The sequence below is a fragment of the Orcinus orca genome, chromosome 21 (genome assembly GCF_937001465.1).
Source record: "Orcinus orca chromosome 21, mOrcOrc1.1, whole genome shotgun sequence".
In the NCBI taxonomy this organism is placed as follows: Eukaryota; Metazoa; Chordata; class Mammalia; order Artiodactyla; family Delphinidae; genus Orcinus; species Orcinus orca.
Genome location: NC_064579.1, coordinates 22,441,810 through 22,462,944, shown reverse-complemented (window position 1 = coordinate 22,462,944; position 21,135 = coordinate 22,441,810). Strand labels below are relative to the sequence as shown.

The 21,135-nt window shown below is 42.1% G+C and overlaps 2 long non-coding RNA genes across 20 annotated transcripts in view; one reads left to right on the top strand and one right to left on the bottom strand.

The window, feature by feature from the left end:
* The first annotated feature begins 91 nt into the window (after positions 1-91).
* LOC125962847 (uncharacterized) lies at positions 92-15,586 on the top strand. Of its 18 annotated transcripts, none has more exons than XR_007474670.1 (7): positions 457-836; positions 2,284-2,382; positions 3,204-3,335; positions 4,525-5,260; positions 6,650-6,712; positions 6,890-9,608; positions 9,856-15,586. It is a non-coding gene; the product is annotated as an uncharacterized LOC125962847 (long non-coding RNA). The 18 variants fall into 18 exon arrangements; XR_007474671.1 differs by having other exon boundaries at positions 458-836; positions 4,525-7,112; positions 7,258-7,298; positions 9,445-9,608; XR_007474661.1 differs by adding an exon at positions 92-276 and having other exon boundaries at positions 672-761; positions 4,525-9,608.
* LOC117197423 (uncharacterized) overlaps positions 7,770-21,135 on the bottom strand; it is a 41,586-nt gene continuing 28,220 nt past the window's right edge. For both annotated transcript variants that reach the window (XR_007474676.1, XR_007474675.1), the window contains 2 exons: positions 18,183-20,251; positions 7,770-10,728 (listed from right to left, as the gene is read on the bottom strand). This is a non-coding gene — a long non-coding RNA (uncharacterized LOC117197423). The remainder of the gene's footprint in view (positions 10,729-18,182; positions 20,252-21,135) is intronic.

Genomic DNA, 21,135 nt, shown 5'->3' with positions numbered 1-21,135 from the left:
CCCGCCCTCCCGGTGCCTCGCTCCCTCCCTCCCTCCGTCCCTCGCTCGCTCCCCCCTCCGCCCTCCTCCCTCCGCCCTTCCTCCCCAGTGTTTGTTTCAAGCTTGTGCAACTGGGAGGTGGAGGCGGAGGGAGGGCGCGAGCTGCCCGGCCTGGAGGTGCGGAAGTTCGCCGCCGCTGTTCATTGGCAGGCAGCGCCGCTTTCATCATTTCTCAGAAAAGTCAATTTCATTTTCACTTACCCACGTCGCGGCAGCGGGAGCAACAAGCGGCTGCGCGTGAGTCTGCTGCTCGCACACCCGGGCGCTCACACTCGAGTGGGGGTCCGGGGGGTGGGGTACTGGGCGCGAGCTTGGGTTCCGGCCGTAAGCTGGCGGCGGTAGGAGGGGACCGCAGGTACCTACCTGACTCTCCATCCTAAGGGTCACCTGAAGGTAGGGAAGGAGGGAGGAGGAGGGCGTGTCGGGGAGGCAAAGCTCTTGCCATGCAGTTGGTGGGGCAGGTGTCAGCCGTGTTTAGAGCCTGTTTTCTGAGTGAATAAAAATTCACTTTGTAACACTGCCCACTTCCAAGGAATACAAGGAGCAATTAACTGACGAGAGAGCATTACTTAGATACTAGTGCAGTAACTGGGCCAATAACGCATCCTTAACTTTATTTGAACCCTTATCAGTAGCTGAGTGTGTAACCATTTGAAGGGCAGCTGTCATCAGGGACACCGCCTGGAGCTCTGTCTGGGGGCGAAAAGGAAGGCCTTCCCCTAGTAAGTCACCAGCAGCGTCCTCCCAGACTGAGTGTGCAACAGAAGTTCCCTCCCTGCAGGATGAGATGGGCAAGGGTGAGAGCTAATTTTCCTGAAAGATGTCTTAATGTGGCTGGTCCAGGAGAGGGGTTTTATACTGTAGTACATGCAGCTAGGTTCAAATCTGGCCTCTTTAACTTACTAGCTGGGCATCCCCAGTGAAGTTGCTTAACCTAACGCCTCAGTATTCAATGCCTTGAAATGGGGATGAGTGAGAGAATGCAAGAATACAGGGGCAGCACCCGTCACCTTCAAGGTGTGTTAGCTCAAACTAATACAGTTCACTTGGGATCTGCCGTTTCTGGGGTCCCTTGTTTTAAAGTATAGATTCTCACCTGGTTATACCTGTTTCTTCCCCCACATGCAGTTTCATTGGCCTTCTCCCAAACTTCTCTCCCCGACACAGAAAGTCCCTTCCTGAGAGGCCAGAGCTACATATATGTAAACACTTTTCTAAAAACATAGCTCCAACACCCTCTTTGTCACAGAAGTATTCAGTTCTATGGACTGGAAAAAGAAAAGTATCTCAATGCTTTTGGTGAGGAGACAGCTGAGGGTTTACGCTTCTGTTTTGTGGCCGTGGTCTCAAAAATAGATTTCCCATGCACCATTATTTCTTATCCCCTCATAGAATACTATTTGACCCAGCCAGCCACTTTCTTATTTCGTAAAGCAATGACTATTATAGGTGATTAGAGTAACTGTATACAAACTCTGTAGGACAGTTGTTCCTCTTTACCACCCATGGGCCCAAGTTAAAAACCCAGTAGTCCTTAATGTTTTCCTTCCCCCCAACACACATCCAATCGGTAGTATCCTACTGACCCGTTGATGCTGATCCCAAATCTCTCTGGGCCTGGCCCCTCCTCCATCCCCTTTGCATCGCCTTTATTCAGCTATGGCAGTGGCCTCAGAACTGGGCTTCTGAACTAGGGCTCATCCAGGTTAACAGCCGGGTTAAGCAGAAAATCAACTTCAGGTGAAGCACGATTGCAATCCAAACTCCACCCCTCAAAAATCTCCCCACAGCCTTCAGAATAAAGTCCATATTATTTGACAAGACATAAAAAGCCCGTTATAATCTGGCACCAAACTTCCTTTCCAGCCCCATCTCTTGCTACTGTGCCCCACAAGCTCTACACCCCTCCCTTGTCAACCCAGCTTCCATTCCTTTTGGTAAAACAACAGAGCCATCCTCTTGTTCGTTGTTTTATCCTTAGCATGGTGTCCAGCACAGAGGCACTCGACTACTTGGGAATTAATAGTTCCTTGCCCTGGGTTCTCAAAACATATTTTAGACTTTATCAGAGTATTTTTAATATAAATGTAATCGATATCTATTGTGCAGAATGCAGGAAGTACAGAAAAGTTGAAAAGAAAATATGACACCTGCAATCTTACCAGTAAGGAATAGACCTGATGATATTTTTATGTATTTCCTTCTAGTAATTTTTTTTTTTTTTTTTTTGGCTCCACCACGCAGCATGCAGGGCTCTTAGTTCCCTGACCAGGAGTCGAACCTGTGCCCCCTGCAGTGGAAGCACGGAGTCTTACCCACTGGACCGCCGGGGAAGTCCCTCTAGTAAGTTTTCTCAAGGGCCATTTCCAGTCCTCATCTGCTCAGCGTCTCTGTATCATTTAATAATTCCCATCATACTGCCTGATGCCTATGTGACAACCTTCTCCTGTTTTATTTCTCGGCTGGCTCCCCTTCTGCTGCCAGCCTCCTAAATTATGGTGTTTCTAGATATTCTGTCCTCACCCCTCCTATTTTCTCATTCTACATGCTTTCTCTTTGAGCGCTCTCACCCACATCCAAAGCTTCAGATAATCACTATTTGGTGATAACTCCATAATCTATAATTTCTAAGCTCTGGATGCATTTATTCTAGATGTTCCTCGGGTACAACAAATTAGTTATGTCCAAAACTAAACTCATAACATCTTTCCCCACCATCTTGTATTTGTCACTTCATTAACCAGCCAGGAAACTGGGAGGCATCACCAACTCCCACCTTTCCTGAGCCCCTGGAGCTCCCTGGACATGGGTATGTTTCCAATTTCCAGGCCCCTAAACTCATAAAACGTAGACTGAATTTCATTCTGTTCTTATGCGCTGGAAGACATGTAAATCTGACCCCCAAATCCACTGTGTATTGATATACATCATCAAGAAATATTTTAGCCCTTTGATGAGATGCATACAGTCATAAATCTCTGTGGAAAATGGATCAGTATAGCAAAATATAACCTTTTTGAAAGTTTCTGGAAAAAACAGCCTTGGCCATACCAAAGAAATCTGACCAAACACCTGATCTAAAGCAACAGATGTTGTTTGAGCAGTGTAGTATATTGAAACTAGAGTGAGCTCCTGAGTGAGGCATGTTTATGTTTCACCTGCAGGATGGACATCCTAGGACCGTCTACCTGGATGCATCAGAACTCATTTCTTTTCAAGGGAGTCGAGAAAGGACTGGTTACTTGGCCATGCAGCAACTGACCTCTCCATGATTGAAGCTTAAAGATACATTCAAGGTTAGCCCCTCTCAAATGGGTTTTTAATTTATTTTTCTGATAAATGAGAATAGTTTGATAAAATAATTATTCAAGCAATAATCCTTTATTGAGTCAAGTAATAATAATTTATCGAATCATTTATTGAGTCAAGTAATAATCATTTATTGAATGTCCAAGAACTTTTCTTGTGAACAAAACAAATGAAAATCTCTGCCTTTCAAGAAGTTTTCTTACAGTCTAGTAAATTGGAATGTTAATTTCCATTGTATCATCCTAGTAATGACTCGGACGTCACCTCCATCTATAATCGCAGTCTTTACAACTGTACATTAAAGTTATGAATGTAGAATATGATGGCATGCTCACTAAAGGGTTAAGTATTTATAGCTGTGATTAAATCAGTGCCCCCCTCATCAGTCTGTCAGTTGATGCCCTAATTTTCCCCACAGTATCTCTGGTACCACTTCGGTCCTGGCCACCAAGGCTCTCTTCCACGCTGCTGTAATTTAGCAGAGGTTATAAAATCATGGAAAATGAGTGTTCCACACTTGCCAGAGCAGTTGGCCAATACAAAGCAAAGAATATCATTGTGAAGTCCACACTGAATAAATATACAGCCACATTAGATTGCAGTTGAAACAGTAGAACTGCAAAGATGTTGAAAAAGCCATCAATCAAAGTTCAGGGACCATAGGCATCAAGTTGGAGAAATTCTTATCTATTACCTCATGTAACAGTTTCTTCCATTTTGCTAGAAACTCTAAAATGAGGTGCATTTTGTTGCAATTATTCTCTGAAAATAATGAATTTAAATTGAGCAATATATTGCCCAATCCTTAGTAACAAATATTAATTTTGTCCTGTTCTTTTGATGACGTAAGGGAAGAAATACTCTTTAAAAGTGCCAAGATGATTGTGTGTGTGTGTGTGTGTGTGTGTGTGTATGGGGGCAGAGAGGGAGAGAGAGATGAGTGAATTTTTCTCGTCCAAAAGGAAGGCTTTCAACTTTGAAAACTTCAAAAAAAATTTTTTTTGCTATAATTTCTCTGTCTTATCCCAAATGGATTTGAAATATTCATTATTTCTCTAAGGTAATAAACTATAAAGTACTGCTTTTAAAGTCAGAAGGAAAAAGTGCCTATAGCCTTGCCTTGAGGTTCTTTAGAAAAAATCACTATAATAGTTTCAAGTATTAAAAATATTTTAGGGACTTTGCTGGTGGCGCAGTGGTTAAGAATCCACCTGCCAATGCAGGGGACACAGGTTCGAGCCCTGGTCCGGGAAGATCCCACATGCCCCGGAGCAACTAAGCCTGTGCACCACAACTACTGAGCCTGCGCTCTAGAGCCCACGAACCACAACTACTGAGCCCGCATGCCACAACTACTGAAGCCCGCGCATCTAGAACCTGTGCTCCACAAGAGAAGCCACTGCAATGAGAAGCCCGCGAACCGCAATGAAGAGTAGCCCCTGCTTGCCACAACTAGAGAAAGCCCGTGCACAGCAATGAAGACCCAACGCAGCCAAAAATAAATAAAATTTTAAAATTTTTTAAAAATAAATTTCCAGTTTGTAACATAAATTCAGCAAACCACATAATTCACTGAATCTGAATATTTGAAGAAGTTTTGTTACAGCTTCCACCATTTCCCTATAAGCTCATTCACAGCATGTGAACCTTGATGATGTTCAGTCTGTTCTCTTTGTCCCAAAACTTCTGAGCATTTTGAATAACACACCTTATCCTATTGGAAAATGTTTGGAAGTTTGCCAATCAGAAAGACAGAAGAGTCAGAAAACAAAGGATTGACAGTATTTTTAAATACTCCTACTTCCTCAGAAAGTTTCATCTCCACTACATCCAAAAGGTGCACGTACACCTCTCGGCGCTGCCTCCTTCTCCTGGATGCAACTCCAAGACATTTCCTAGCCGTGCTCCTCAGGTAAGAACAAGGCAAGACCAACCCCTGCTCTCCTGAAGCTTACATTCTAGTGGGGGTGATGTCAACAGACAGACAAACAAACCAAGAAAATAGTTAAAGATTTGTATCCGTGTTCTGAGGGAAACAAACACGACTTTGGATAGAAAATACTGGGGGATCTAGGTGGTCAAGGAAGGTTTCTCAAGGAGAAAATGACATTTAAGCCAAAACTTGGAGGAGAGGAGACTGTATTCGTTTCCTGGGGCTGCCATAACACAGTACCACAAGCCAGGTGGCGGAAGTAACAGAAACGCATTGCCTCCCAGTTCTGGAAGCTGGAAGTCCCAGATCAAGGTGTCCACAGGGTTGGCTCCTTCTGAGGGTTATGGGGGAAGGATCTGTTCCTTGCCTCCTGGCTTCTGGTGTTGGCCAGCAATCCTGAGCATTCTTTGGCTGGTAGCAGCATCACTCCATCTCTCCCTTCATCTTCACGTGGTGTTCTCCCTGGATGTGTGTCTGTATCCAAATTTCCCCGTTTTATAGGGACTAGTCTTATTGGATTAGGGGCCCACCATACTCCAATATGATCTCATCTTAATTCATTACATCTGCAAAGACAATCTGAGGTATTGGGGGATTAGGATCTCAATATATGAATTTTGAGGGGGACAAACTTCAACACGTAACTGATATCAATTGTGTGATGAAGCCCCGAGCCAGGGGGAAGACTGAACACAAAGGCCATGAAAAGCAAAAGGGTCTGGCATATTCTGGAAACCAAAAGAAGGTGAATGTGACCTAAGAGTTCTGAATGAGGGTAAGAAGGACACAGGCAGGTGGGCAGAGGCCAGATCAAGGACTTTGGATTTTATTCTAAGATCAATGGGAAGATTTTGAAGGGTTCTGTGGTTTTAAAAGGTCACGCTATAAATTTCCCAACTGTCCTTGGGAATCCTTGTGAAATGCAAGGATTTCTTAATTTGTGTATTTCTCAGAAGAATTTGTAACTGTTCTTGCACTGACCTCTCAGTTCATTACATGGTGAATTTGTTGAGGAAACAATGCATTGGGGATATTTTGAAACAGTTTAATTCTTTTTCATTTCTTTTTGGCATTCCTAAGGTATTTCTTTCCCTTTAACTTTCTGTCTGATTTTCATCTCCACAAATAAATGAAGTAAATTTTTACTTCATTCTTCTTACCCTATCCCCATAAAAACTTCCCTTAAAAAAAAAAGAAGATATATTCAACTGTGGATTCCAGGCACGTGCTATTTTCCTGTTTTGAGTGAATGATGATAATTTTCAGAGATTGTGTCACCACAAAATCAACATTCATTCCAAAATTTAATGGTTTCAAATGTATTTCTTTTTTTGATTTCTAAAAATTTTCAAATTTCTTTTCCATCAGAAACCCCTTGTGTGTAATAAATAGTTTCCACAAAACTGAATTTTTGTTGGCAGAACAATCGGCGTAAGTAAAACTTCACGATTTGCCTTGGATGTTTTGTAATTTGAAAGCAAATATTGGTTTAAACAGCCCACCATATATTTTGTCAATGTCCAGCTGTGGATGCTGGGTTTTTAGCACCACTTCTTTCCCGACAACCAAAAAAAATATATCACTTTCTTTCCTGTTTTACATATTGAGGTTCTGCGTAAGATTTCATTTGGGGAAAAGGTTCTGTCGCTTTAAAAAAAAAATGGAAAAAAGATCAAAGCCACCAATACTACTGGCAGTTAGTTTTGCTTCATTTTCCTATAACTGGAGATAAGAAAGAAAACGCGACAAACCATAAGTGAAGAACCTTAAGACTGAAGGAGAGAAAGAAATACGCAGACCCAGGAACAGACGCCCGAGGGAGGGTTGATGGGTGAGTTCATGCTAGGTGGCTGGGCGGAGCCAGCCTCTGCGAAGGGGCCAACATTGTAGGTTCACCCTCACTTGAGTTGCTCAGGTTGTCTCCATATTTCCTTGTTTTTATTTCCTACCTTGATGAGAACTTTTCATCTTTTTAGGGATGCAGAACCAACAGATTCATGACGACTCGTTTCACAATGTATGTGGTTGATGCCATGTTTATATGACACTTTTGACCAAGCCTTTTCCCTCATTGAGAAATTAGAGGAACACTACCCTAGCCCTGTCATTTTCTACAATGCTTACAAATATTTTACCACATATACACTCTTACTGGTATTTCTGCTTATGATGAACTTAAGTAAGATAGCAGGAAATTTATGCTCCATTGAGGGTAAAAGGAAAACAAAGTTTTATATGTACAGTAAGGTCACCCTAAAGATGTTCATATAAGTAAGGTGAAAAGGAACTACATCAAAACATTAATAGTGGTTGTCTTTGAGGGATGGAACTATGGGTGATTTTTTTCCTTTTGAAAAATTAACATTTTTAAGAATAGATTTTCCTTTTATTAATGTAAACATTTTAATATATTTTTATAGGTGATTTTAGAAAATTATTTCTTGATATGCTTATGATTTTTATGTAAAGGACTTATAAGGTTTTTTAAAAATTATTTTATTTTTGGCTGCGTTGGGTCTTCGTTGCAGTGCGTGGGCTTCTCATCGCGGTGGCTTCTCTTGTTGCGGAGCACAGCCTCTAGGTGTGCGGGCTTCAGTAGTTGTGGCTCGCGGGTTCTAGAGCACAGGCTCAGTAGTTGTGGCGCACAGGCTTAGTTGCTCATGGCACGTGGGATCTTCCCGGACCAGGGCTTAAACCTGTGTCCCCTGCATTGGCAAGCGGATTCTTAACCACTGCACCACCAGGGAAGCCCGACTTGTAAGTTTTAGCTAGTTTTATCCTTGGGACTTCAAAAAACAAAGCACTGGTTAATACATCTTATATTTTACACTACATTCTTATAAGAATTTTTAAATCTCTGTGTAGAAGATAATTTTTTCCTACAAATGCTATATAGTTTCTCCCAGTCTTTAATTTTATCAAAATATTCATTTTTAATGACTCTCCAAACAGGACTCTCCAAAGGAACATATAAAAACAAACTAACGTGTGTCCAGATCAATGGCTATTAATAAGTGATACATTCCATAATCATTATTAATATTTAAATAAGCTTTTGCTTTGATTCACATCATGTTTTAAATATGCCATTTGAAAAAGTTTGACTTAGGAGAAATCTATAACAACTAAAGAATCTCTTCTACTTGTAGTTTCATTTCATTTGTATGCAAGAATATTACTATATTCTTAGCAATCAAATTCAAATTCTTAGATCTCAAACATGAATGAAGACTCTAAGCAAATTATCAAAATTTTATGTTAAATTTTTTCTTTTTTTGCCTTTCTTCTTTCTGGCACTTCCACATTTAGTCATCATATTTCCTATTTTACTTGCTCAACTTCCACATATAACAGGATTGGCAGAAGGGAGAGAAAACAACTCATTTGAAGGCAGTAAAGGGTAGGATGTCTCTGTCTCTGTCTCTGTCTCTCTCTCTCTCTCACACACACACACACACACACACACACACAGAGTAGAGGAGGATTCTCTGCATGCAGAAACTCAATTCAGAACATTTTTCCCACAGAAATAATAAGAAACCATGATGGTAAAAGTATATAGTTTTCCTTCATTATGGGTTAAAATAAGAGTTTGTGGGCTGGCCCGGGAATACACCATTTTATAACATCGTACACGTGGGAAACTTGCATTCTGAAATCTAGACAGCTGTTTTCAAAAGACACTATGAGGGCTCAGTGCGTTGTGTGGGCCTGCGGCTGCCCACCCTCCGCAGAACCGTGCTCAGCAGTTTGGAGGCGATGAGGAAGAAAGAGGCCTGCTTCCTGATCTTGAGGCATTTGCAGTCCACGTTGGGAGTCAGGGCCCACAGTGCAAAGATGATTATTTCAAGGTAGAAATGGCATGTGGCCCCACTCCCAGGTAACATTTTAATACATTCATTTATCTGTTCATTCAGCATCTGTTTCTTGACTTTATAGTAATTATCTCTCTATTTTTATAGTCTAAATGATATTTTCTAATATAAATAATACATGATTATAGAAGAATATTAGAGCAATACAGACTTCTCTGTAGTGACAAAATCAGAAAGAACTTGAATGTTGATAACTGAATGATTGAATAAACTGGGGTTGATCCATTCTGTGGGATGTTATGCACCAATAAAAAAGAACAAATTAAGAATATCTGTTGTTCTGGACAGGGGACCAGGATGTATTATAAAGAATGAAGATCAAGATGAAAAGAAAGGTTCCTATTTTGATCTCCTTTTTGCAAAGACAACAGTGGACACCCCCAAAAAAGTTTGAATTCGAAAGGATAAAGGTGTAGATATGAAGCTGTTAATAATGGTCACCTTAAGGACAGGTGAGCTACTAATTTTTTTCTTTATTTTTGTACTGAGGAAAAAGATGCTAATTTTAAAAGAAAATGAAAATTTGGAAATACAGAGCAGATTAAAGAGAAAGATTAAAGTCACTTTGATTTCTGATTTCTGTTTTGCTTGGTATCATATGTGTGTCAGAGAGAGAGAAGGAGAGAAAAAGAGAGAGAAACTGCCCTTGATAATTATCAATAGACTTTTCTTTTTTTTTTTTTTTTTTGCGGTACGCAGGCCTCTCACTGTTGTGGCCTCTCCCGCTGCGGAGCACAGGCTCTGGACGCGCAGGCTCAGCGGCCATGGCTCACGGGCCCAACCACTCTGCGGCATGTGGGATCTTCCCGGACCGGGGCACAAACCTGCGTCCCCTGCGTCGGCAGGCGGACTCCCAACCACTGCGCCACCAGGGAAGCCCAATAGACTCTTCTTGAGTGTCCACTATGTTTATGTCACTTCAGGGCCCTTCTGGTAAGAGTGCTTTAACCCAGAGCCACCTAATAGACCCACGATGGAGACACTTTTAAGCAGGCTGGCATTTCACTTCCCTATAAGGGCCTCCTGCTTTCCCTATGGGAAAGGCCCGTCGTGGCCCTTTCTGTGTATATCTGCTACCTGAAAGGTAAGGAGGAGTTTCCTGAAGTGTAAAGCTGGGGGAATGAAGGCTGTTGCTCTCATGCCAGCCTGAGCCCTGCTCTTGTTAAGGGTTCTCTGCTTCACCCTGATGGATTCTCCTACAGCATCTTACAGAACCAACACGGCTTCCCCTCCAGGCAGGCTGGATGCATTCACCGGAGGGAAGAAAACAGCTGCTGGAGTCTGGCCCACTGAATACGCTTTGAGAAGGTGCTGTGTGCGTTTCTGTTCAACATTACTGGTATGTCCATGATATCAGTTCAGTGGCCTCAGGACAAGTAGGGACCTTAGTCCAGTTTTCTCTGTACCTATTCTGAGGATTATTCACCGAGTGATAGGTGCCCATTACATCAGCATGACACCTTCATCAGTCAAGCACAAAAATAAATGATTTCACGTGGTAAACAACGAAGCGTAGTAAGGATACCAAAGAACGGCTCAGGCTTCCTGCAGGTAGTGGGATTTGAGCTGTACCTTAAAGAATAGGGTAAAAATAAATAAGCAATTAAAACAACTATACCCCAATAAAAAAAATTAAAATAAAAAAATGTTCACACAATAAATAAATAAATGAGAAATTAAAAATAGATTTGTGTGTGTGTGTGTGTATACTTAATAGCCAGCTTTAAAAATCCTTCACAGAAGCTTTCAGACTTTAAAACGTCCTCTCATCCCACACAGAACACCCATCTAACAAATTCATCTGGTCCTACAGTCCACGCCAGTTCTGTGTTTAGGCCAAAGGGATTTTGTTGAATTATACATTAAATATATTGGTATAGTTAGGAAACTAGTTTTTTCAGTTAAAAAGTGGATATGGGGGCAGAAAGACTCCTACATCCAACATGTGGAAGAAATATGTGCATTTAAGAAGATCGCTAAGGCAGCTCTTTGGCCTCTAAAACTATAGGCTGAGAACTATTTTCTTGGGATACTTTAACTGATTCCATGGAATGAAAGCGAAAGGTGACAGTCACCAGATGAGTGCCTGCAGATGTGAATTCCTTGGACGCTCTTAGGTTAGGGCATGTATCAGCGGACGGGCTGATGTAATGTAGTGGTTCTGTCCATGGCTACGTTCAGCATGTACAGAAGAGTAGCCTCAAGTTATTTGTTAAATCAGCATTCCGCTCACAAGTTACTTTAATTACATGGCTATGATGATTCCATGATACCAGACAGCTGGTGAAAACTGAAGAAGAAAAAATCTAATGCTCAGATGTTTAGCTTGTGGTCACGTAGGCAAAACACCTGTGCACTAAGCTAATGTTTTATCTAGATGTTTGATGACCTCTAACCCTTTTTCTATATACTTCATTTCTTCCTGTTAGCCAGTATAAAGCTCAGATTAGATTAAAATTTAATTTATCTCCAAGTTTAGGCTTTAATGAAACAAAAATAAAGGAATTATAAGAGTGCTGTTTTCTGCTACAAAAATGTGGGAGACTCTGGTTTCAGAATGACAGAATAAAGACATACCCACCCAACCACCTTCTCTCAAAATTCACCAAGAAACATCAAGGAAAACAGGTAACAGAAATGCATATCCATCATTCGGAAACTAGGAGATGTCTGTGCCCACAGTACATGGAGAGAGAATTTGGAAAGATGAATATCAAAGACTAAGCAGAGAGAAGGAAGGTCGAACCTTAGTGGCTGCAAAGGGAGTTGAGAAGTGAGCTACTTTTTCCATACAGAACCCAGAAAAGCACAGGAATGGGAAACTGGGCAGGGGGCAGCAGGATTAAATTGATCCCTCCAGTTCTCCACCCCCACCCAGTTCCCAAGCAGTTTGTTGACCTCTCTTCTCCCTCCAGACTCTGAGGTGAGCAGAGGTGGAATTCCATCTGAAGCAAGAGAATTGAGGGAGTCTGTGTGTGGAAGAGTGAAATCTCCATTTCTTTTCTACTGCTCGGACCCAGAACACCAACACCCAGAATAAAATTCCAAGAGAGGAGACTGGAGGGTGCTACCCCAGAGAAAATACTTGTAAACAGTGATATTTGCAGGGCCTCGGTAAAAACAACAACTGGTCCCCCGATCTGCCTCAGTGAAGACCACCAGTGTATAAGACCAACACATGTATGCTGAGCTTCTGGTCAGGTGAGCTTTTTCGTGCCTTACTTTTAAGAGTGAACACTCAAGGGCCAAGAGACACTCTAATATAACCATGATGAAAAAAAAAACAGAACAAAGAACTCAGAGGAAACAAAGATGGTGCAGGAAAGAAAATGTCAAAAAATGTTAATGTCATTAAAGATGTGAGAGAAGATATTACATCTACAAAAGAAGAAAAAATGATATTAAAAGGAACAATTAGAGAATACAAAAGGTTTCCTAGAAATTAAAAATATGATGGAACATTTTTTTAATTCTATAGAATAACTGGAAGATAAAGTCAAGTAAATCTCAATATAAAGCATAATAAAATAATAAAGAAATGGACAATAGGAAAAAATAATAAAAAATGGATACTCACTGCAAGAGATCCAGTATCTAGTACAAATTTTAGAAGATGAGAACTGAGATAACCGTGGACAGGAAATTAGTAGAGGCATAAGAAAATTCCTCAGGAAATTTTGAGGGACATGATTTGCCAAATTTAAAAGGCACCCCAATGTCTAACTCAATATGTAAATGAAGATATGATGTGAAGATCTATATCAAGACATCATCACAATTAAGAAAGGAAGGGAAAAAAAAAAAAAAGGAAGGGATAGTTTGGCCATGAAAGAGTAATAAGGACTAGACTTGAACACCCAAGACTGGAACCTGCAGTGAACAACTAGAAAACTGGACAAAACATATGAAACAACAGTTTTTCAGGCAGCACAGGACAATGATCCTGGAGAAAAGGGAATCAGATGAAGTGAGCCCTGGGCTTTCTGTTGGAGGTGATTTCCATGCTGCAGCTGCAGGGATGGGGGGACCCAAATAGAAGCAGGGAAGAAACTGAGGAAACAAAGATCAGACATCAGAGAAGCTTAGATAGATGGAAGTTGAGAGGCAGAGTTCCCAAAAAGACGTAGTTACACAGAAAAAGAGCTCCAGAAATTTGTACGGTCCCCTCTAGCGTTTGCTGAGTTCTGGACTAGGCATGTGGAAACCAGAACTCCAAAAGGCTGGACAAAGAATGACTGGGGCATGGTAAACGAAATATTCCCAGAGCTTACACAGACCTTGGAATTGATCAAATTCCCCACAGGCAGAATGGAGATGCCAAGCCATTTATGCCTCTCTGGTAGGGCTGAACAAACGCTGGAGCGGGGCTACTTTCCATATGTCTTAGAAAAATTAAAATCAGGTCTTGAAGGGATAAAGCTGAAATGCGAGTAAAACTATTTGCCTAAACAAATCCAAAAACTCATTAAAAATGAAAAATCAAGCAAACAAGAACTCAGACATTCAGCAACATAAAATACACAATGTCTAAAATCTAATAAAAAATTACTAAACATGCCAAGAAGTAAGAAAACATGACCCATAATCAAGAAAAAAAAGCAATAGGAATAGATACAAATAAAAGCCAGATATGATGGAAGTAGAAGACAAAGATTTTTTTAAAGATCTTATAATTGTGAACACATATTTAAAGGAAAATATGAACCTAATGAGAAAAAGAAAAGGAAGATATCAAAAAGAAATAAATTAAAATTCTAAGATAAAAAGTACACCATCTGAAAGTTTAACTGGATGAACGCAGAACCAGATCTTGGTTTCTAAATCCATTCTCCAATAAAAGAAACCAGGGCTTCTTGGAGAAATGAGATTCTAGAGCTGGGGCAGAGAATATACAGAAAGCAAGAAAGTTCTCAAAAAAACAAAATGATGGAGGCATTGTCAAAGGAACAAAGGAGCCAAATGAAAGACCTATGCTGAGAGAGTTTGAACAAAAAAAAAACAAAAAAAGAAAGAAAAAGTATTGGATTATAACTCAAAGTATAAAATAAATATTGATGAGTCCATACTAATAAAAATCAATGATAATAAATAAATAAATGCAAATATGCATATAGAAAAATTTCAAATAATTTTATGTAGGTCCTACTCCCTCAAGGAGGCAGAGCATAATTCTAATCCCTTAAGTGTGGGATGCGCCTAGTGAATTCCTTCCAAAGAGACCAGTATGGAAATAGAGGCAAAGATAACTTTATAGTGGAGAAACCTGAGAAACTACCTCACCCAAGTGATCAAAGTTAACATCATCAGTGATAAATCATGTTGGTAGCATGAACCCTAAATATGATGTAATGAAAATGACTCAGTGGCCTTTGTATCAAAAATCCATAACTACAATGTGGTAGGCAGAATAATGGCTCCCAAAATGTCCATATTCTAAACCCCAGAATATATTACCTTATGGGAAAAGAGACTTTGCAGATGAGATTAAGGATAGGGACCTTGAGATCCAGAGATTCCCTGGATTATCTGGGTGAACCCAGTCTAATCACATGAGTCCTTAAAAGTGGAGACCTTTTACTGTCCTGTCGCCAGAGACAGAGAGAGATGTGACGATGGTAGCAGGTCAGAGATGGAAGGTCAGAGAGAGTTGCTCGGTTTGTAGAAGGAGGAAGGGACCCCCAGCCAAGGGGTTGTAGATGGCCTCTAGAAGCTAAGACAAGGACACACAATCCCCCAGAACTTCCGGAGAGGAATGCAGCCCTCTGACACTTTGATTTTGACCCAGTGAGACTCACGTCGGACTTCTGACCTACAGAATTGTAAGTAATATATTTGTGTTGTATTGTTTAAGCCACTGAGTTTGTAGTAATTTATTACCACAGCAAAAAAAAAAAACTAATACACTCAGTCTAACCATGAGGAAAACATCAGACCAACCCAAACTGAGGGTCATTCTGCAAAATACCTCCTCAAAACTCTCAAAGGCATCCAGAACAAAAAAGTATGAGAAACTGTCACAACCTAGCGAAGCCTAAGGAGGCATGATAACTACATGTAATGTGGCATCCTAGAGGTGAAAAAGGACATTAGGTAAAAACTAAGGAAATCTGAATAAAGTATGGACTTTAGTTAATAGTAATATACTAACGTTGGTTCATTAGCTGTAACAAATGTCACAGTAATGTAAAATGTTAGCAATAAGGGAAACTGGGTGAGGAGTATACAGGAACTCTGTACTATCTTTGCAGTTTTTCTGTAAATCTAAGACTCTTCTCAAATAAAAGTTTATTTCAAAAAAATTCACTGGATAGGAATAGCAGCAGATTAGGCACAAAAGGCCAGGGAATATGAAGTGATAGCAATACAATCTATCCACAATGAAGCACAGAGATAAAAAAAAAAAAAAAGACTGAAAGAAAATGAAAATAAAGACTGAGTGATCCTTTGGGGCAATGCGAAGCAATCTGACACACATATATTTAACTGAAACCCCAGAAAGAGAAGAGAGGAGTGGGGGGAGGCCAGAAAAACATCTTTGAGGAAATAATGACCAAATATTTTCCAAGTCTGATGAATCCCATAGATGCAAGAAGCTCAACAAACCTTAAGCAAGACAATCAATCAAACAAACAATAAAACACAGTGAGGCAAATCATAACCGAATTTCTGAAAACACATGATAAAGAGAAAAATCTCAAGAGCAGCCAGAGAAGAAAAAGGTATTATATAAAAAGCAACAAAAATATAGATGACAGGGCTTCCCTGGTGGCGCAGTGGTTGAGAGTCTGCCTGCCGATGCAGGGGATATGGGTTCGTGCCCCCGTCCGGGAAGATCCCACGTGCCGCGGAGCGGCTGGGCCCGTGAGCCATGGCCGCTGAGCCTGCGCGTCCGGAGCCTGTGCTCCGCAACGGGAGAGGCCGCAACAGTGAGAGGCCCGCATAACGCAAAAAAAATAAAAAATAAATAAAGATGACAGCAGACTTGTCATCAGTTAAGGATCTGGAAATGAGATCATTCTGGACCATCCTGGTGGGCCCTCAATCCAAAGCCAAGTGTCCTTATAAAAGAAGAGAAGAAGACACACCCACAGAGGACAAATCCACGTGAGGACAAAGGCGAGACTACAGGGATGCAGCTGCAAAAGCCAAGGAATGCTCGGAACCACGGGAAACTGGAAGAGGCGAGGAAGGATTCTCCCCAGAGCCGTCCTGGGCCAAGAACTACGGTCGTATGTATGCTTTGCTGTAAATATAATATTAATAACTACTGATTAACCACCTCTACCTTTCTAAGTACATAAAATCAAATAGGTCTAAAATCTTTAACCCTACAACTGTCTACTTCATGCCCAGATTCTGGGTTGGTTAGATTTTTATCACACCTCATCTCAACCTCGTGGTCTTATGTGGTCCCATATGGGATCCAGGGTGATTCATCCCCCTTTCCAAGTTGATAATTTGCCAATATCAGGCAAATTCATGACTTTGGTGTTTCTTACATTTTTATGCTGATTCAATGTCAGGTAAGATTAAGATATTGGGAGAACATGGAATGGTGTATAAAGGTTGGTTTTTGTTAATTCTGGCAAAAGGATCAAGTTTGTTTTTTTCTCTCAGTACTTAAGGATAATTTTTAAAAACCTTTTCAATATACTAATTCTTTTTTCCAGTTTTATTGAGAAATAATTGACATACATCATTATATAAATTTAAGGCATACAGCATGATGGTTTGATTTACATATTAATACTTTTAATGAGGACAACTAAATAGATTAAAACTAAATGTATTTTCAGAGCACCAATAAGGCCAGTGATCTCGATAAACCTTAATCAGTAGAAAATTTTAGCTATTCCATGTGGCTCAACAAAAATATGAATACACACACACACACACACACACACACACACACACACACAACCTATCACAGAGTCATTAACAAAACTTAAGTGTGTGTCCACTCACTTTTCATGATATTATCTGACTTATTTTTAGTAGAATGACTCATTTTTCTGAGAGTGGTGAGAGATTTGGACCAAACCCATATTCCAGCCTTTTTATCACCAAAGAAGGAAGGAAAGTGTAGGGAACGTACATTTACTGAGAACATGCTATGTAGCAGGTGCTCTGCTTAAACACCTATCCCCCCGGTAGGCCACTCCCTGTGAGGTTGGGGATCTAGTTCCCATTCCAGGATTTTGTCATCTCTTCCTGGTCTGATGGGGAAGGCTCCTAAAAATTACTGGTATCTCTACTTCTACTTTTGTCTCCTGGCGGTCCACTCTAGACTCAGATGCACCAGAGTGTTATTAAAATATACCACGTCACACTCCTGCCTAAAGCCCCTCAGGCATTCCCCATGGCAATTAGAATAAAATCCTCTCTCACTTCCATGGCCTACAAAACCCCTGCATGGGGTCTGGCCTGCGCCCACCTCGTTCTCTCTCACTCCGTCTGGGACTAATCTTTCTCCCACTCGCTCCCCATGCTTTAGCCCTGGGGTCAGCAAATGACAGCACACGGGCAAAACCCAGCCGACTACCTGTTTTTGTACAGCTCCTGAGCTGAGAATGGTTTTTACATTTTTAAACGGTTGGGAAAAAAATCAAAAGAAGAACACTCTATTGTGACATGTGAAAATGATAGGCAATTCAATTAACAGTGTCCACAAATACGGTTTTATTGGAACAGAGCCATGCTCATCCGTGTGTGTATTGTCCAGGGCAGCTTCTGCGCTACAATAGCAGAGTAGCTGCAACCAAGACCGACTGGCCTAAAAGCTGAAAATATTTACTAGTTGGCCCTTGGCAAGAAAAGTTTGCTGAACCCCGCTTTCGTCACACTGGTCTCCTTCCCGTTTCTAAAACTCACCCTGTTCATTCTCTCCTCAGGGCTTTCTAGTTCCTGTTCTCTCTTCCTAGAATGTTCTTCTCCAGCTCTTTGCATGGCTGCTTTGTTCCATGAGGTCTCACTTAACATGGGCAAAACCAGCAGAAGGTCATACACTATCAGACCGCATCTCTTACCTACAAGAGGATCCCTGGCTAGAGAGGTTGGATTGAAGGTTCCTTCTTTCCTTTCTGGCAGCAGCGAGGAAAGGAGAAGCTTTCTGGAGGCCAGGCTCCGAAGCGCACTGAGCTGCTGATCCCTCCTGCAGTCGGTGTGAATGGATGCTCCTAACCTGCAAAGTAGAGCCTACGGAGCTGCAGGAAGGGATGGTGAGCTCCACCTCCCAGGCTCCAGGGAACAGAGGAGCCTTCAGAGACCCTCCCCGGCCCTGTCAGACGATAGCCAGCGAAGCGGTGGGCACTGCCCAGAACTCTTGGCGTACTGTGTGAACAAGGGAAGGAGGGTGAGGTGTTCTTGCATCACAGCCGCATAGCACAGGGAGATCAGCTTGGTGCTTTGTGACCACCTAGAGGGGTGGGATAGGGAGGGAGGGAGACGCAAGAGGGAGGAGATATGGGGATATATGTTCATAAAAAAAGAGAAAAAAGGACCTGAATTTAGTGTGAGGTGGAGTCAAAGTGCACAGGTCTTAGACCAGAAGGCCTTCTCTCTCCACATCAGCTGCAGGATCACGGACAGTCACTCTCCCTCTTCTGTGAAATACCAACTTGTCTAAGCCTCTGAGAGATTCTTAAGGGGCCAGTGAGAAAACATTTGTAAAACTGCCTTGTAAATTATGACTTAAAGGAACATAAAGTCTCTCACTCATCCTCTCTGAATACGGTGAAACGAGAACACAATATTCTACCAAATACACACCGCTGTGACAGCCCCACAATTAAGCCTATTTGGTTAAATTGGTATGTTCTTAAGTGTATTATTTTGTTCTTAAAAAGAAAAGACATGTGTAAGATTTTAAGGGGTGTTGGCTTAAAATGCAACTACATTCTGTGAGATGGAGGGCGGGCGTTGCTGGACGCAGCGATGAGAAAGGGAGATTCTGAAAAAGAAAAGGTGCAGACGTAACAGATCGCGGCCAGCCAGGGAGAGAAATGCACCAATACCTCCCCTCACATTTATGTGGCAGTTTTAATTTGGAAACAGTATATTTCCCAAAGCAACTCAGCGAACCAGGCTCGGGGTACGAATGGTTTTCATGGAACTGAGTGTACTGAATTCCGAGGGGAGCATTCTGACAGAGGCTATGGCCGGGGGAGGAGAGGCACTCACTCGGAATTGGGATTTAGAGGGAAATGCAGTAATTCCACAGACAGTGAGGACAATGCTGTGCTAAGGGCTGTTTTAACATAAACCAGTATGTCTGTGAAGGCTCGTGTGAGCGCCCGGGCCCTGGAGTCGGGAGCCAGGGGCCCAAGCTGATGCTCTGACGTGCTCTAGCCATGAGAAGCTGCTCTCTGGGAGCCCATTTTCTCCATAAAGTTGGGACAACGTGCTCTCTTGTGAGGAGTAGAGATGCAGCATGTAAAGCAACTTGCACCGTGCCTTGCTCAAACAAAAGCTGTTATTACTGTGCTAACCTGCCGGGTCAGTCGCTGTTGAGATGCACACTTCATTAAAATCATATCATCTTCACTAGGCTGCGAAGATGCCAGTTTGAAAGCTTAGCTGACATTAGAAGCTGACAAATTCTACCTGCAATGCCTGGAGATGATTCACAATGAGAGCACGACGAGAACAGAAAGAACCATCTGCTTCCGCAGGTGCCAAGGTAGCGGGGAGGGTCCTCCCCTGGCTGAGGTGTGGGGTGAGTCTGGGGTCTGACTCAGATAATTCCTGCAAGGCCAGAGCCACAGGAATTGCTCAGAATGGGCCCAGGGAAAGAACTCTAGCTGAAATGAGCATTAGGCTGGAAAGGTAAGATTAGGAAGCAGAAAGTAGGCCACGGACCAGGAGAGGCCCGAGCAAGTGGTATATACAGCTAGATGGCTGACTGGGCCCTCTGGAGCTGGGCTGTGGCCAGAGGCTCTTTCTTCCACCGCCACTGCACAGCTAGCTGCCCGTGCAAGCCAGTAACCTTTGTCACCCATCCCCACCCATTGAGACCTGGCCTCACCTTCCTGGATGGATCCTTGCCCAGCTGCCTGTCACACCCCAGTGGTGTCCACAGCTCTGTTCCTTTCCTCACCTGCAAAGAACAAGAAAACAAAGAAGTGAGCAGAGGCTGGGCCAGGTGAAAGGCCAGCAGCTATAGGTGAGCAAGGAGACTCCAGGTCCCTAGCAGTCTGGAAGATCCCCTTGGTACAGTCGGAAGAGGCAATTCCATGTGGCAAAGGCCAACCCTTTTGCCCCCTTACAAAGCGATCTCTCAGCGTAGATCTACAGAAACTCACCAAGCATCTTCAAAGTTTGAGGCTTGGAGGGGCCGAAAGAGCAGCACAGGTTCTGATGAGAGTTGGACCTGCGTTCTAGTTTGTACTTGCTTTCCTCCGCCTCACGTGCATTTCCCTATCTGACTGCCACCACCAGCTGGCAGGTAGGATCACCGTGCAATTGTTCAACATTACTGGCCAATGTATAAGAGACAAAAGATGGTTTAGGACTATCGACAAATGTATAAAATGGTGGGGTGTGTTAAAGATGAATACTAGATATTTTTCAAGACTTTGTATAATCTTTCATATACAAATAGACTTTGTGGATTTCCAAGAAGAAAACAGAGCATGTAGTATTGCTCAAACGTTACTGTACTACAGAAAATGTTATGGGCTGAATTGTATCCCCCACTCCAAATTCATATGTTGAAGTCCTAAACCTCAGTACCTCAGAATGCGACTGTATTTGGAGATGGGACCTTCAAAGAAGGAATTAAAGTAGAGTCATCAGAGTGGGCCCTAATCCAATGACTGGTGTCCTTATAAGAAGAGACTAGGACACAGAGACACCAACAGGTGCACCCACAGAGAGATGGCCATCTGAACACAAAGCAAGAAGGCACCGTCTGCAAGCCAAGGAGAGAGGCCTCGGAAGAAAGCAACCTGCTAACACCTGGATCTCAGACTCGGAACTGTG